General features: G+C 44.1%; 1 protein-coding gene across 9 annotated transcripts in view; it reads left to right on the forward strand.

Annotated features, from left to right (window-relative positions):
• The window catches only part of raraa (retinoic acid receptor, alpha a), a 149,324-nt gene that overhangs the window by 32,749 nt on the left and 100,068 nt on the right, over positions 1-16,507 (forward strand). For 4 of the 9 annotated variants that reach the window (XM_067575782.1, XM_067575788.1, XM_067575787.1 and 1 more), the window contains one exon: positions 7,167-7,288. The exons of the other annotated variants lie outside the window; for them this stretch is intronic. The gene's annotated coding sequence lies outside the window, so the exon portion shown is untranslated. The remainder of the gene's footprint in view (positions 1-7,166; positions 7,289-16,507) is intronic. 9 annotated transcript variants of the gene reach the window in all.

The following is a 16,507-nucleotide window of genomic DNA, read 5'->3' on the forward strand; positions in this document are numbered from 1 at the left end:
AGAACCCCCCCACTCCCCCCCAATCACCACCTTTACAGTTATAGGATGAAAACTGTAATACATGCTAGATCAGCGATAGGGTTCCTTTATAGAGGAAGGACGGAAGGTGAGGAAGGAAGAATGAATATAAGAAAAAAGCTTTTGGCCAAAGAATGAGGGGAAGGAAGAGAGAGGGAACAATGAAATATGGGAGAAGAGTGAAAAAAAAAAAAAAAAACAGAACCAGAAGATGGAGACTCCATTATTTTGGCATGTGGCTCTCAATGACACCCTGAGGACTGCAGGTGAATTAGGTGGAGGCAGATGGGAGGCCTCCAAGTCCACGTCCCACTGTCTGTCTGTCTGTGTTTGTTGGCTGCAGGTTGAACACAACCTGCCACTCCTGCTGTCAAAATGAGGACCCCTTCTCCTCTTTCTCCCTCTCTCTCTTTTGCACACACACTGTCTCTCCCTCTCTCTTTCTCCATACATACATACATACATATATATATAAAATATAAAATGGGGCACTGGCCTGGAGTGCTGAACCAGCTCCCTCTGGAGCAACACTCTCTCTTTCTCTCTCTCCCTCTCCCTCTCTCTCTCTCTCTCACACACACAGCATGAACACCCTCTGATCATACAATACAGACGCTCCTGGATGCCCTTGCACATGGTGTGATACGCACACACCCGCAGAAAGGGGGGAAGTGAAGGAAACCACAACCCCCCAAATTATGCCCCAGTCTGTTAGATGATGAATCTGCTTGGTGATTAGTTAGTTGAGGAGGGAGGCGCACTGCTTAGGCCCTTTAATGGGCCATAATTTGGAAGATAACTGTATTGTCCTATCTCTCTTGACATTTAAATCTAATCAGACCCTGCTGGTTAGCACTGTGGTCCAAGACGGGGGAGCCTGGGAGGGATGAAAGGCAGCTAGTGGAGAGGGATTGCCCCATAGTGGGTTATTCATCCCTATGGGCTGAGGCCAAGCAATTAGAAGCAAGGCCCAGGCAAACGCATTGTTATTTTTTATTTAGATTTTGTTTAACTGACAGTCAGTTTACAGAGCTATTATAAATTCAGTAAGATAATAGCACAACAGATATATCCCTTCTCAATCCCTTTCTCCCCCTTCCCCTTCCATACACACAAACATCACCAGGGAGCCACTCCAAGGCCTCTTCTCTGCTCCTTATTACCACAGATGAGATGCTCAGTTTGATTAACACTTCTCTTTCATCCTCTTCATTAGCAGAGGAAAGCCACTGCAGCAGCCGCGGCCCATGAAAAGAGGGCATGAATTAGAATCCACTTATTCCATAGACTGCCACTAATTCCACACAATGGTGGTTAATGGCGGGGAGTAATAGGAAAAGGGTGTTTCTAATTGTTTCTTTGGATGGTGCAGTGTGCGCCGCTGCAGCTGTTTCCGTACAACGAACCAGGCCGCTCAAATAGCCTGAACAAAGGCCAGCGCCGGTGTTGGAGGGCCCGCACGACTCAGTTCGATAGAGCTCACGAGCAATAAATGCGTGTAGACGAGCCAATTTCCTCTGGCGAAGCGTCCTGCGGAGTGCAGGAGTTGGGCCTCAGTCAATGAGAACCACCTGGTGCTGAGGGAAGTGATTAGGGTTGGCACCACAGTGAGCTAAGAGCTGTTTTGTTAAGGAGGATTGAGATGCGGGAAGAGAAGGGGGGGGGGGGGGGGGGCTCACCCGAGTTTGGCTTGTTGGAGAAATATTGACGTTAGGTTTTTGTCAGAGCAAGATCTAAGGCATAATGTTGTTTAGTTGGTGCTCAATTAGCAGGAATTATTTTGGTTACAGCATGTGTTTTGCGTTTTGACGCTGCTGCTGATTGCCTACTCAGTCGGAGCGTGGGACATGCCACAACAGTGGGGTTGTGGGTACAGCTCCCACACTGACTACACACATTCCAACTTAGAAGTCAAAATAGTTCAGAGAGTGGCTAACCATGGAGAGGATGAACACTTTGTCTTCATTGATAGGAATTTTGTTGAAACCACAAAAATCTGTCTGTAAATGCACAGAGAATGGTGATAATATCTCCAGGGTATAGAGGTTCATTTGCAACAGGGGCCACCCATACTACAAACAAAACTCTGAGCAAAAGCTCCATAAAATGCTATTAAGTGTGCTTTGTTACAGTGTGTCTCTGTGACATTGAATGAAAACAGCCATTACAATAGTCATCTTGAATGTATTAGTGTATATAAGCTTGGCCTGGCAAGGTGACCCCAAACCTTTTTCATGTCAAGGACTTCAGACGAGGCCAGAAACCCCATCTGATACAAAAAAATGTCATGTGCTAACTATTATTAGTGTAGAAAAGATCCATTAAAAAAACGACTAATTCGGTTGACTTATCTTAAATTAAAGGATGACTCCTGTTTATTACAACTTTCTATACATCTGGCCATCAGTTATGTTAACATTGTACTCCTCAAGGTAATGCCCAAGATGCAGGAACATGCTACAGCAAAGCTAGCCATGGAAAGAAATGAACATGGAAATGTCAGATGTGAGCACACCCAGCAGTAGGGCTGCAACTAATGATTATTCTCTTGATTACTCATCAATCACTTAGTCAGTGAAATGTTAAAAAATAGTAAAAAAAAAATGTTTTTCACAGTGATGTCTTCAATTTGCTTGTTTTGTCTGACTAACAAAAACCAAAAGATATTTAGTTTAGTGTCATATATATAACAAAGAAACGTAGCAAAACATCACATTTCAGAGGCTGGAAGAAGAGAATTTGTGGCATTTTTGCTTGAAAAATGACTGAAACGATGAATTGATTATCAAAGTAGTTGGTGATTAATTTTCTTTCGATCGACCAATCGATTAATCAACTAATCGTTGCAACTCTACCCGGCATGTTTGTAATAATCTCTCATTAAACTGTAACTGTGTGTTTTATAACAGACAGTAATTAACTTGGTGTATATGTTGTTATTATTACCCGTAGGAATGACGACCAATACTAAGAAGACCCAAGTTACAGCAACCCCGAGTTCTCCTTTATATTAAATAAAACATAATCACAGTGCTGCTCATTTTCCTAGAGACAACCCCCTAGAGCTCAACCTCTGAGCCGCTGCAACATTAATCTGAAAGCTCATTCACTTTGATGTTTCTTTAATTTATTTGACCTTTTAATTTAACCGGGCATGTCAGATCCTCCTCTGCTACCTAGCGCTCACTCTGCGTGTGTGTGTGTGTATGTGTGTTGTGGTCAAAAGGTTCAGTGTTGAAAAGTGTTGCTCTCTCTGTGTGTTTGTGTGTGTGTGTGTGTATGCGCACACCCGCCTTCACACAGGGGTTATCACGGTTGAGTGAATGTTGGCTCGAGGACAGTAGCGCTGATCACATTTGATGATGGAAATACATACCACAGAGGATTGTGTGTGTGTGTGTGTGAGTGTGTGTGTTTATGTGTGTATGTGAGCAATGGCAGGGAGATCAAGGAGGTCATGCCTCTGGCTGGCACAAATCTCTCTGTCTCTGCTTGTTTGTCTTTTTTTTTTTTTTTCTGCTGAATCTTGTTTTTGCATCTCATATCCCTTTTTTTTTTTTTTTTTACCCAATCCACCTGCTCCTTCTGCTCATTTCCTATTCCCTTTAGGAGATCAATGCATTCTCCCATCATTCTCCATTTCTTCATTATGTCCCACACTCCACTGTACTGGACTGCTCTCAGGCTTATGTGTCCTCTGCCACCCTGTCTCCTCCCTGCCTCTCTCTAGCGTCTCTCTCTCTCTCTGTCTCTGTCTTTCTTTTTAATCTCTGTTCATCTCTTCATCTCTCCCCAGTCTGGATCTTGGCATTTAGGCCTCTAATTGAGCTGGCGTCACTTGAATACTTCATAAAGCAGGAACAGCAGAGAATCCCATCATTGTTTTCTGCTCTCAGAGAGTGTGTTGCTGTGTCTATGTGCTTGTGTATGTGTGTGTGTGTGTGAGAGAGAAAGTGAGTATTAGAACAAGGGAAATAAAAAGTATGAAAGATTTAGCAATTTTATTAATGTACATGCCAGATTTATTTGTGTTCTGCTTATATTGGTGTCTGTTTCACAATCTCAGCTGTGTACCTTGGCTTTAGGTTTGTGTGCTGAGTGCATGAATAATGTGGACATATTTTCCAAGATATCCATAATCATTATAAACAGATAACTTTCATTTTAAAGCAATATTCTGTCTGTAGAGCTGAAAAAATCATCAGTCACTCGGTCATCAGAAGATGATACAGCAGCTGTTTTTGTAATTTATCGTTCAAGTCATTTATCAAAACAAAAATATCAAAAATCATTTGGTTTCAACTTCTATGATGTGAGGATTTGCTGCATTTCTCTGTTTTATTTTATTGTAAACTGAAGATTTTTTGGGGGGGGGCTTTCGACTGTTGGGTGGACAAAATAAGACATCTGAAGTCATCACCCTGGGTTCTGGAGAATAGTTTGTGACGTATTTCACTATTCTCTGATGTTTTATGACTAAACAATGAATCAATTAATCGAAAAAAATTATCATTAGTTGCAACCATACATGACTAATTTGCTCAATGAATGTCTGATACGAAACAGTCATGAGTCATCTTATAGCCGAGTGTCTTGTTAGCCTTTCCTTTGGAAGAATTCAAGTGACGTGTTTCATATTTTCAGCAGAATAAGCAGATTTGGTTTCTTTTCTGAATAAACAGAGGAGGAACTGGGTTGTTAGCGTGAAGTGTGAGTAATTGCAGAACGACTTACATTCAGAAACAGTCTTTAAGTTTGATTACCATCTCCCGCTGATGCAGTACCAGCAGTTCCTATTAATCAAATGTCACAACTCAAAGTGGGAACTTTTTTACTTCTGCGTTGTGATGCTTTGCTTTCGATAATTATTTATTTATTTGTATACAGTAGCACTCTTGGTGACAAAGTTGCACATAACACTCTACCATAAACATACTGTCCTTGAGTATAAAATCAGTTGGAATGTTAAAAACGGACCTGGCATGCACACCTTCTACCTTCCCTGAAGAACTGCCCTGCCTGATCTCCTCATCTTCTCAGCTTAGACACCATCGCCAACACCCCCCCCCCCCCCCCCCAAAAATGAAAATGAAATGAAGCAATAGCCTATTCCTTCTCCAAAATATGTTTGACAGCTACTTCAGCTCTCCACTTACAAATCCCAGCACACACTTACACACACACACACACACACACACACGCACCCGTGCAAATACCTTGGAACAAATCCCTGGCTAGCTCCAGTGTGCTGCAGAGGTACTGATCAATCAGGGTGATGTTGTGTGGTCTCCTTTTTTTTGATGCAGTACATAGCTGTAATCTTCAGCTTTCGCTTTCTGCTTTCAAGGCCCTGAGGCAGAGTGTGTGTGTGTGTGTGTGTGTGTGTGTGTGTGTGTGTGTGTGTGTGTGTGTGTGTGTGTGTGTGTGTGTGTGTGTGTGTGTGTGTGTGAGACAGAGATAGAATAAGGTTGTTGTACTTTCAGCGAAGTTAGCTTTTTCTGGAGAGAGGGGCAGAGGAGGAAAGAAAGAGTGTGTGATAGAGAGGAAAAAGACGACGAGAGAGAGAGATGGTCTGAGTTCTCGAGTTGCAAACAGAAAGAGGACCCACTGCAGGATGCCCTACAGGCAGACAGCGTAGCCAACACACACACACACACACACACACACACACACACACACACACACGACGATGGAAAAAAACTGAAATATGAAACAGTGGCAGCACACATCAGCAGTGTACGTACAGTGAAAGATAGAGAGCCCACACTCATACACACACTGACATGTACACCGAACTCTGTGTGTGTGTGTGTGTGTGTGTGTGTGTGCATGTCTTTGTTCTGTCTAGCTGTCCTCTTGGCACGTAAATCATAATGGATCTCATTATCCAGCTGGGTCGGCTTGGTGGGGCCTGTCTGGCGGGAGATGATAGCTGGATGGCTGTGGGGCTGCCGTGACACGCGCACACACAAACACACACACACACACACACACACACACACACACACATATGGACACTCAGCGTTATCCGTGTATGCATGTTATTTAGCTTGCATAGTTTCTGTAGGAAAGCGTTTCTCTGCCACTCACATAACATCAAGCAGAAGGACAGACAACTATGCACTCATGCACACACAAACACACACACACACACATACACACATGCTTAAAGCCCATCCAGACACAATGGACATTAGTGGCTCAGCTTGCTGTCAGACAGACGGCGAAGTGATGCAGAGCAGAGGGAGGGACAGATGAAAAATGGAAGTTATCCTCTTACTCCCTCTCTCTTGTCATGACCCCCCCCCCCTCCAACCCTGCTCCACCTCCTCCTCCTCCTCTTCCTCCCTCTATTTCTTTCTTTCTCTCTTCCTCCCCATCTCCTATCTGTCACTTGTTTGGAGGACACCGGCAGATGTCGGTTTGTCCCTCGAGGTGAGTGGGGCTTGTGCTGCCATCTTTTTCCTCCTTATCACAGCACAGTCCCCCCACATAGGATGCAAGCAAACCATGAATCACACATACAGGCCATGCAGAACACATCAGTTGTGAGGTGGGGTGGGGGTGGGTGGGGGGGGGGGAGTTGTGTCCCGGTAAATCACATGTTTTGTGAGTCTTGTACACAAACAAATACACACGCTGCAGCTGTTCGGTATCCGAGAAGCGCCGGCTCTTATGCTGTGACTACAGGCGGAGCATTTGGTTGCTCGTAACGCAGTTAGGGCCTACACCATTTGTCTGGACATGACCATTACCCAAGCCAATTACTGGCTGGTGTACAGGCGACTCGCCAACAACCTAATGTTTTCCCGTCATGCCTGCCCCTCCCCTTACAAACACACACACACACACACACATGCACACACAAGCAGAAGGAGGGGGAAATAGATAGAGAGGAAGGATGGAGGGCCTGGGGCAAAATCCCCCCACCCCATCCCACCCGACTGACTGACTGATACAGCTAATAAACTTTCATTTAAGCTAATGTTCCCCCCTTTTTCCTGTTTTCTCCCCCTTCCCATTCTTCTCTCTGTCCTGCCTTACCTTCCTCACTTTCCTCTCTATTTTTGCACTGCTCATTTCCACTCTCCTTCTCTCTCCATCTCTCTCTCTCTCTCTCTCTCTCTCTATTTCTGTCTGTGCACCAGAAGAAGGGCTCGTCCGAGCAATCGATGCGGGCAGTCCACCAGCCGGAAGCCCAGTTGGCCGCGCAGCACACCACTCAATCAGTCTGAACAGCAACACACAGGGCTGCTGGCGACCAACAGAGGTAGACACACTCTCTATATGCAGCAGTAGATCCTGAGCTGAACTCGTTTTTATAAATAACACACACATCCTGAGAGACAAGTAAATGTGATACACTGAGTTTTTCTATGTCAAAACAAAGCCGACTGAATCAACAACAACTTTTTTTAAAATAGCACAGATTGGCCGGAGCGTTTTTTTTGGCTCACATCTCCCCGCCGGGTGCCAGGCCTTCTATCTTTGAATACTCAAGGTGCTATGCTAATTAAACTTTCAGACAAAGCAACTGTTATGTCGCTCTTCTATTTATAGGAGCTGAATGGGCTTTGTCTGAGACCACAGTTGGCTCAGTATGTGCATGTGTGGTTTTCCCCGTGCCGGTTACCTTGTCAGTATTTGTCGACAATGAATACGCTCTGTGCAACCACACTGTTCGCAGTTGCTGCACTTTCATCGGTTTGGTTGAAAAGGTGTGTGCAGCAGATGCAGTATATGTGTCTCTGCGGTGCTCATAAATCCAAGTGACTGAATTCTAGGATTTGTATGGTGTTATATTGCTTTGTGTATATTTGCTAGTCATAATATAAGTGACGTTTGTGTGCATGCTCACATGTACTGTGTATGTTCTCAGTTAATCTAATCTTATCTAATGGGTGTGTGGCGGAAAATGGCTTTCTGCTCTTTGTCTTACTGGCAACCAGGCAGAGAAAGGCAGGCTTTTCTCCAAGTTTACCTTTCTCTCTGATTGATTGCCCACAATAGAAATTAGCCACAACAGTATTATAACATAATATTTAGAATTGGTATTATTTGTTCAAGGCTCTGCTTTATTTGTCCTGAGAGTGAATTGTAGTTCTAAGGGCTGCAATTAACAATTACATGGTCAATGTCTGGAAATAGTGACTTCAAATTGGTTGTTTTGTTCAGCCATCAGCCCCAAACCGAAAGATATTCCATTTACAGTTGTATATAACAGAGAAAATCTGCAAATCTAAACTAATCTCGAAGCTACAACTAGTCTGAAACAGGCTCTCTTGATGAGACCACTCTTTTCTGATTGGTTAGTTCCCAGAAGCTGCCTCTCAGCAGACTGCCGCCAGGTCCAGAGGTTACATAAACCAACAATAATAGTCAGATTTTGCTTCTTTTTCTTGTTCTTTACTCGAAATATACTAAAATACATGCGTACATGAGTGGACAAGGCAAACAACCCGTTAAACAACCTTAGCAACAAAGGCTCTGGTCAGTTTGATGGGGAAATAGAGATGACTTTGCAAACTCAAATAGGTAACTAGAGAGAAGTAGAGATAACTTTGTTCAGTGCAGACTTGGCTTTTTACATTTGTTCACCTCAAGATTTGGAAATTTGACTATGTTAAACATAGACATCTGGTATTATAACAGTATATAACTGAGATAAAATCACAAAAAACATGATATGTCTCCTTCAAACGGTTAACTGGAAAATTAAATCAATTATCAAAATTACTATTGATTGGTATAAATGAATGGAGCAATCGTTTCAGCACTAGTACTCTACTTTCTGCAGGATAGCAAGAAAACATCAGCTGCCTAGCACTCTAACTACACATTATACCCAATTATACCAATCATTCCTTAATATCATACTACATAATCTAATGATCCTGTGCACTGGTTAGTTTTATCTGGCGTAATACCATAAAGGCTAATCTCTGCCATTTGAAAGTTCAACATGTTTGTCAAAAAAGGGGAGCCCAAACAAAATTAACATTGATTTTCCACCCCAATCTGCTAGTAATTGGTTCCTCAAGACCTGCTTGTTTAGAATGTGCTGGAGTGTCTGTTTTTAAAACAAACCCCAGCAACAACATCTTGAGCTTCACTAATTGAAATCATCTCCTCTTGTGCCACAAGTCAGGATCCATTAAGACAGATTAGGCCCAAGTGAAGAGTCCACCTCGGTAAATCAGGGTCATCAGATGGCACGGAGAGTGAGAGAGGTCCCTCCGCACATGCTCTCTCGCTCAACAGAAGGACAGGAAAAGGCGTGTTGTGAGTGAGGGAGCAAGTAGCCTCCGTGTGGCTGTTAAGTACACATTCTAGCTCACTCCTGTCAAGGGCCTTTCGCTAGCTTTTGATATGTGAAAGGAGTGTTTGATCTGTTGAGTGCACATGCAGCGTGAAGTAGAATTCCCTCATTTCTCTCTTTTACCCACTGACCTACAGGCACTCACCCCCGTCACTCCAGATACTCTTTTTTTCTCTGTGTCGGAATTGCTATTAATGCTCAAAGTGAGAGATGAGCCACCCCTCCTTCCAGAGAAGAGGCAAAATAGAGGGAGAAGGTGTGAATTAATTTATTTTCTTTCATGGCTATGCATTTCTGCATCCAGATTACCTCTCTATAACCTATATGTTTAGCAGAACTGCATTTCTACTTTCTGTGATGCAACGACTTCAAATCACGACCCAACCCGAATCCATACGGGGCGCAACCCTGCTGTGTGCTCATCCATCCAGACATGTAGGCTCCTATACGCTCTGTATCTGGAGGTGTGCTACAGTAGGTGAGGCAGACACTCTTAGTATTTTTTAATAAGACGGGCAATAACAATAAATCCTACAGGCTAATCACTTACTCGCCACTCTTCCCCCCCCCCCCCCCCCTCCTCCTCCGAACTCAGAGCGATGCAGCATTACCCTGCCGCCGCCTTCAATTACGCCATTCATCATGCGTCTTATCTGGCCGCCGGTTTGATTGAGTGTGCTATGGGAGGCGTTGCACACCCTGCAATCTCTACGTTACGTGAATGTGTGTGTGTGTGTGTGTGTTGTGGGGGGGGGGGGTTATGTTGACAGGAATGGAAAACTGCATTTGGAGGATGTGGCGGCGATTGTATATGGGATGTATTGTGATGTGTGTAGAAAGGAAGTGTGTGTGTGTGTGTGTGTGTGTGTGCACGTTCATGAGCAAGACCCACGGCAGATCTACAGGAGTGTATAAATCAAACCAGATTTCTCTTTTTTTACCCTCCTACTGTCCCTGTACTTCCTTCCTTCCCTCCTTTTCCCTCTTTCTACCCCCTCCTCCTCCTCCTCCTTCTCTTCTTCTCTGGAACAGATTTGTCTGGGGGCCCCTGTCTAATCTCCAGCAGTGCCGGGTGTTGGGAGACGGGCGACAAATTTTAATAAGCAACTGGGTGCTGTAATTTAGCGACCTGGGAGGGAGATTAGGCTGATTGATGCCGGGCTCGCCTAATGGTCCAGCCTACGGCTCCCAGCCCAAATTGGTGGTAATGAAAGTTTTGTGCAAATTGAGATGGAGGAAAATAAGGCATCCTCTCATCTCCCCCTCACTCTCTCCATCTTCATTCATTCTCTTTATTCCTCTCCCCGTTTCTGTCTTTCCGTTCATTTTCTCCACTGCTCCCTCAATCTTTTTGACAAGGTGTATCTTTCTCCTTGTCTCCCTGCGTTACGTCCTCTCCTCTTTCCCGTCTTTCGTCGGTTTCACTTTCTGTTTCAAGCTATCCCTCATTTTCTCCGTCATTGTTCATGCTCTCCTGCCTCTTCATTCTCTCATTCCCTTTTCATGCCCACCGCTCTGCCTCTTTACTAAAATCAATTTGTCCCTCATCTGCCGTCTCTCGCGCTTCTTCTCTTTTTCACTCTTTTATAGTTTTTCTCCTGAGTCACTTTCTGTCCCCACTTAACTCCATCTAGTAGGTTATTTACGTTTACTCACACCCTCACCCGCTCCCTCCCTCCTCCTGCTTGGCCATGCCTGGAGGAGGTTTGTAAGTGTGTGTGTGTGTGTGTGTGTGTGTGTTTGTGTGCAGATGGGTCGGGAGGTGTTGTCTGTTTCACTCCTGCGTTGTCAGGACAAATTCATCCAGATCTACGGAGAAATGGGACAGGGCTGATGACTGCCCCCCCCCCTCCCCATCTCTATCTCTATCTCTATCTCCATCTCCATCTCTCTTGCCTTGTACTCCTCTTTTCCTCTGTCTGTTTCTCTCTCTCTGTCTCCCCTTCTCACTCTCTCCAGCCCACCAAATCACTTTCAGCTGGGCTGCCACTCTGACAGGCTCTGTCTGCCATGCATTATTAGGCCGCAAAGATTTCCAAGCCACTTTTCAGGATATGGTGAATGCGAATAGGTGTCCAACACCTTGTCCCACTTACAGAGTCAGTATTATTCCTTGTATTTGTCAGTGTGTTTTACAATATTGCAAATTCTAGAAAGTTATACCAAGTAAATCCTAGTTTTGTTTTATTTATTTTGCAGTTGGCTGAGAGTCGAATTAAGTTTCCAATAAATAAATGCATTGCAGCTCTCTGTTTCCTAGCTGCAGTTTGCTTTGAATAAATAAAAGAAAGAGCGCTACCTACAGAAACACAAACTTTATAAAGATGAAATTGAAGGAAGAAGACATTGTATCACAAGATACTCTGTTATTGATCTGTGCACTGTGTTATCCAGTGCACTCCAGATGTCAAAGTAAAATCAACAGATTTCTGCCCGAGTGGGTGTATGTGAGTTTGCATGAGGCACAGGAAACTGAGGTTTCATAAGCCATGCATGAGCAAATCAGTGTCTTTACTAAATCTCCAACTTCCTCTGACCACTACTCCCTGAAGAGAGAGAGAGAGAGAGAGAGAGAGAGAGACGGAAAACGAAAGACAAAAACAGCAAAAGTATGAAAAAGACAAAACCAACTTACAAGTAGTGAATGCAGGGGAAGTAGAGAGTGGCCTTGAGGGGAGGGGAGAAAGAAGCAGCTAGTGGAGTGGAGTGGTGCGGGGCACGGGCAGCACTAATCCAGTGGTAATAGAAGACTACAGTATGCGGCGTTTGATATTCCTGCTGTTATAAAATCCCCAGAGAACAGATGTGATAGTGTAAACTCACTTGAGATTTGTGGCCCTCTAGGAGTTAAGTTTATGATGTGCTTATGCATGTACTGTATAACTTTGTGTGTGTGGGGAGATATACATTTTGGCTCATCTATACAGTCACACATTTCCCTGTGTGCATACATGTGTCTGCGGGGGTGTGTATGTGTGTTAGCCAGCTAACAACACAGCGAATGTCTTCCGGCACTTTTCAGTCCCTCTTTCTCTAAACTCCCACACATCTCTTTCTACTCGCTGTATTTTTTTTTTTTTTAAGATGATGCTGCCGATCTTGTCCTCCTCCTCCCTAGCTGCCACCTTGAGTTATTCACTGATCTATCATTAATAGCTTCATTAGCATTTTTCTCCCTCTGAGGTGCTCGTGTATATAGTTCAAACTGCAGCGCGGATGCTCACATCATTAAACAAGAGAACATCCTGAATTCTCTCTGTGACAAAAGCGAATGTGTGTAGGAGGAGGTAATAACACCAATACACTCGGAGAGTTCGCAACATAAAGCGTGTACACAGTCCCCAAATAAGAATTTTCCCTCTCTGTTCCCCTTCAAGGCCTCCAGTAAAGTGTTTCCTAACTCATATTGCACAACTAACGTCCTTTTGCAATATCCTGGACAAATATGAACAAGAAAAGTATTTATTCCAAACTCAATCTGCACTCTAAACAAGGATAGAGAGAAAACTACTGAGGCGACCAGTTTGATTCTCAACAGTGACGATGCGGCAGTCGGGCAGCCGAGCCCGTAAATGAGTGGCAACCGCCTGTGAAGTTTATCTTGGCAAGAGGCGGCCCTTGTTGATTGCTCACCAAAGTCTGTGGTTGGGATCCCAGACAACACAATATAATCTTACTTCCAGAGTCCCAACAACTGCCTAAATGCAGTGCGGTTGAGGAGCTGGTGTGGGTAATTTCAGATTGGATGTGGCCTCTCTCCACAGGAGCTGTTAGGGCTTTGTAAGGTTCACACTCAGCTGGCCAAAGTGGTTTGTTAGAGATGATTGTTTATTTTTCTTGGGGAGAGAAAGAAGGAGGTTTGTATGTATGAGGCGGATGACGGAAACACAGAATGTGGCTTGGGACGTAAACTCGTGGGAATTCTTTAGTTCCTCGTTTCCTTTTTACAGTTGTAGCTTGTGTAAAATGTCCGGTGGTCAGCATTGCAGTAATTTGGCACCGTTCAGCGCGTTGCACAAGTCTTTATGCAGGCTAGTACGCCTAGCTGTTTCTTGGAGAGGCTGTAAGACAGGGTCATTTCAATAAATAAACCCTCGGGACACCGGGAACAATGGATAATGCTTGGCTGCTCTTTCTTGCTTTTGCCTCACTGGATTTTGATTTCAGCACAGTTTGTTTGAAAGTTTTTTTTTTTTTTTTTTTTTTTTTTTAAAGATGTAGAGTGATTTTTAGATAATCTACCTCTGATGATACAGGCAAGTGGAAGGGCAATGATGCAAGGAAGCTATGAATAGCCTCTGTTTGCTGAATGCTCTCCTCCCACCTCATAATTTTATGGTGGATGATGTGACGAGATATTAAACGGGCTGCTTTGATGTTCGAGTTCCCCTTCATATGATAGTGGGATATGCCTGATAGTGTGGGCTGCAGGGGAGGGGGTTGTCTGTTTCCTTGACTGGTGCAAGAGATGTGTGAAGCAAGGTGGGAGGGGGGGTGGGGGTGGGGGGGATGAGGGGTGCAGGGAGCAGGGCGAGGTGCTGATGGGAAAGAGACGAATGGCGTGCCAGTGTCAGAAGTGGTCATGTGCTGAGGAAGGAGTAGGGGAGAATGAGAGGGAGGATGGAAGGAGGGCTTGACTGATTAACCTGTTTACCTCCCTGAAAATGCTTCGGGCACCATTCTGATTAAAGTTCAGTCTTTCATCTATCATCGCCATGGCCGTGGCTGTCTTGAACCTTCAGAGCTGCCGATACCAAAAACGATCGAGCCTCCAACCTGCACAGCCGCCACCACCACCACCACCACCACCACCACCACACCCTCCAACAACCAACCTTATACTGTCAACCAACAGCTTCGTTTGCATCTCATCCTTCCTCGTCACCTCTTAAGTCGTCAGGAAACCACCTCCTTATAATTCTCTCTTCCTTCTCTCTGTGTTTTCTGTTATATGCTGACTTTATACATACGTCCCTCTTCATCTACCCCCCCCTCACTCTGCTTCTAAGCTTCTTTTCTTCAAGACTCTCTGGGAACGGCACTTGTGAGTCCCAGCCTGTTTCCTCCAGTGACGTACTTTCCCAACTCAAAGCTTTTAGCACCTTCAGCATAATACGATTACACCCGTTTGGGGATGTGATATTGTCAACGGTTTTTTCTAAAAATATCCCACCAGTCCAGTGGCAGTAGCACAGTAGCACTGCGACTGGACTGGAAGCAGCAAACGGGCAGAGGCAGTGCTGCACACAATGTTCTGGCCACTCAAGCACAAATGTTAGTCCTTTAAAAGCTTTTTGCACCGTCATAGGCCCTGTGTATGTGAGGACAGCTGGACTGGAAGGTATACAATAGGGGTTAGCAATTAGCTCCAATTTTTATGCAGTTTAGTCAAGGTAAACAGGTACAGCGGACATACAGGTCTCACTGTCTGGTGTTCTTGTGTTTGCCTTTTATGAAAAAGATTACTAAAAGCACCATACATCTCTCAAAACAGGAGATAATAAAAAAAACAGGACTTTTACAGAACAATAAATGGCAAATATGTGTCTACTTTTCGCTAATTCTGCCAGCGCCAGACTGCTTTTTGTCTTTTTAGCAATATAAGTATTGCTGTTAGAAAATAATACAATCTCATAATCATCGAGTTTGTGAGAAGAAGATCTCTTTTGGGTAGCAGTGGTAAAGAAATACAGTATGTAATTAAAAATGTTTACCTCGTTTCAGCACCAGGAGCTGTCCATGTTATGACCTGTGTTACAGCCTGGGGCATGGAGCTGAACCAGTCACAGTATTGGTTTGCCCTCCATATGGGGGTATTGATTATAGATAGTAACTCATTTGGTTTTAATTGACTTCACGTTATGTATGAATTGTTTACAGTAAATTTGTGAAACCTATCCCGAAGTTTGCACGTAGCCCAACAAGGGGAAATTTCAGACGTCATCAGGGGTTGCCATTTAATTTTGACGAAGGGCAGTTGTTTTGTCAGCCTTTAGTAAACAGTAACACAGGATCCTTTGTGAGCTCATAAGCGGGCACAGGCAAGTGTTCAACACACACAAACAAACACATTTTTTAAATCAGGAACATTAAGTTCAAAGTGTGTCCAAACTCCATCATGGAGAAAGAGAACGGCGGCCTCCCCGATTTCTGTGCTCGCTCCAGTGTTGATCTTCTCGGATCTCTCCTCTCCTCGCATCCAATCTATGGGCGGCAGAAAATTAGGTCAACGCTGTGTTTGATCACGCTTCTGCTTGTTCCCAGGGAGCCATCCCAACAATTTGATTTTAAATATGCTTCTTTTGTTTTCTAGCTAATTCTCTCTCCTTCTTTAATCCTCTCACACTTTGTCTTCCCTGTTCTGTCTCTCTTCCTGCCAGTAGAAGTTGACTGAAAACACATGGGCACCGGGCTGCCTAGTCGCGCCTCAACACACGATCTGTGTTGTCAGTCAGGCCAAATGGCAAAACACAACCAGCTTTCAGTAAAATTACGCTTCCTGCTTTGTGCTTCCAAAATGCCAAGGTCGACATTGATACCATTTGTTTGGCATTTTAGCAGTTTGTCTTACAAGAAATTGAGTTGTTGAAAGTAGTATTTCCCACACATATCAGTGGCAGGATGTAATATAATACATAAGTGTATATTTAACCGATATTTGAGTGAATATTAAATAGATAATTTGATGAATAGAACTGATGAAAATCATTAGGATTTCCATTTATATTTTTATAGATTTGTCAAGTTTGCTGTGTCTATTTTGTCAAATTCACATCAAATACGGTTTGATGTTCCACTCTGAGCTGATGAGCACACCCGCGTCCGCACCTGTGTACACAAAATTAGCTTAGGGAGTATTATTGGTCTACATGGACCCTAACCCCGGGGGCAACAAGAAAGGTTTAGGTGATTTTGCTTCAGCCCAGACAGCCTATATGGTGTTACAGCAGCCTGTGATGGACTGATTTAATCCTACTGATGGTGCTCATAAGACACAGGAAGAGGGATAGACATGCGTGCGCGTACACACACACACTCAGTCACCCTTCAGTCATACATGTGGACATAACAGGGATTATGTGTGTGTGTGTGTGTGTGTGTGCGAGCGTGTGTGTGTGAAAAAGAGAGGTCAGCAGGGCTAACACAGTCCCCTGGCTGTTCTCAAGGTTA

The sequence above is a fragment of the Thunnus thynnus genome, chromosome 20 (assembly GCF_963924715.1).
Source record: "Thunnus thynnus chromosome 20, fThuThy2.1, whole genome shotgun sequence".
In the NCBI taxonomy this organism is placed as follows: domain Eukaryota; kingdom Metazoa; phylum Chordata; class Actinopteri; order Scombriformes; family Scombridae; genus Thunnus; species Thunnus thynnus.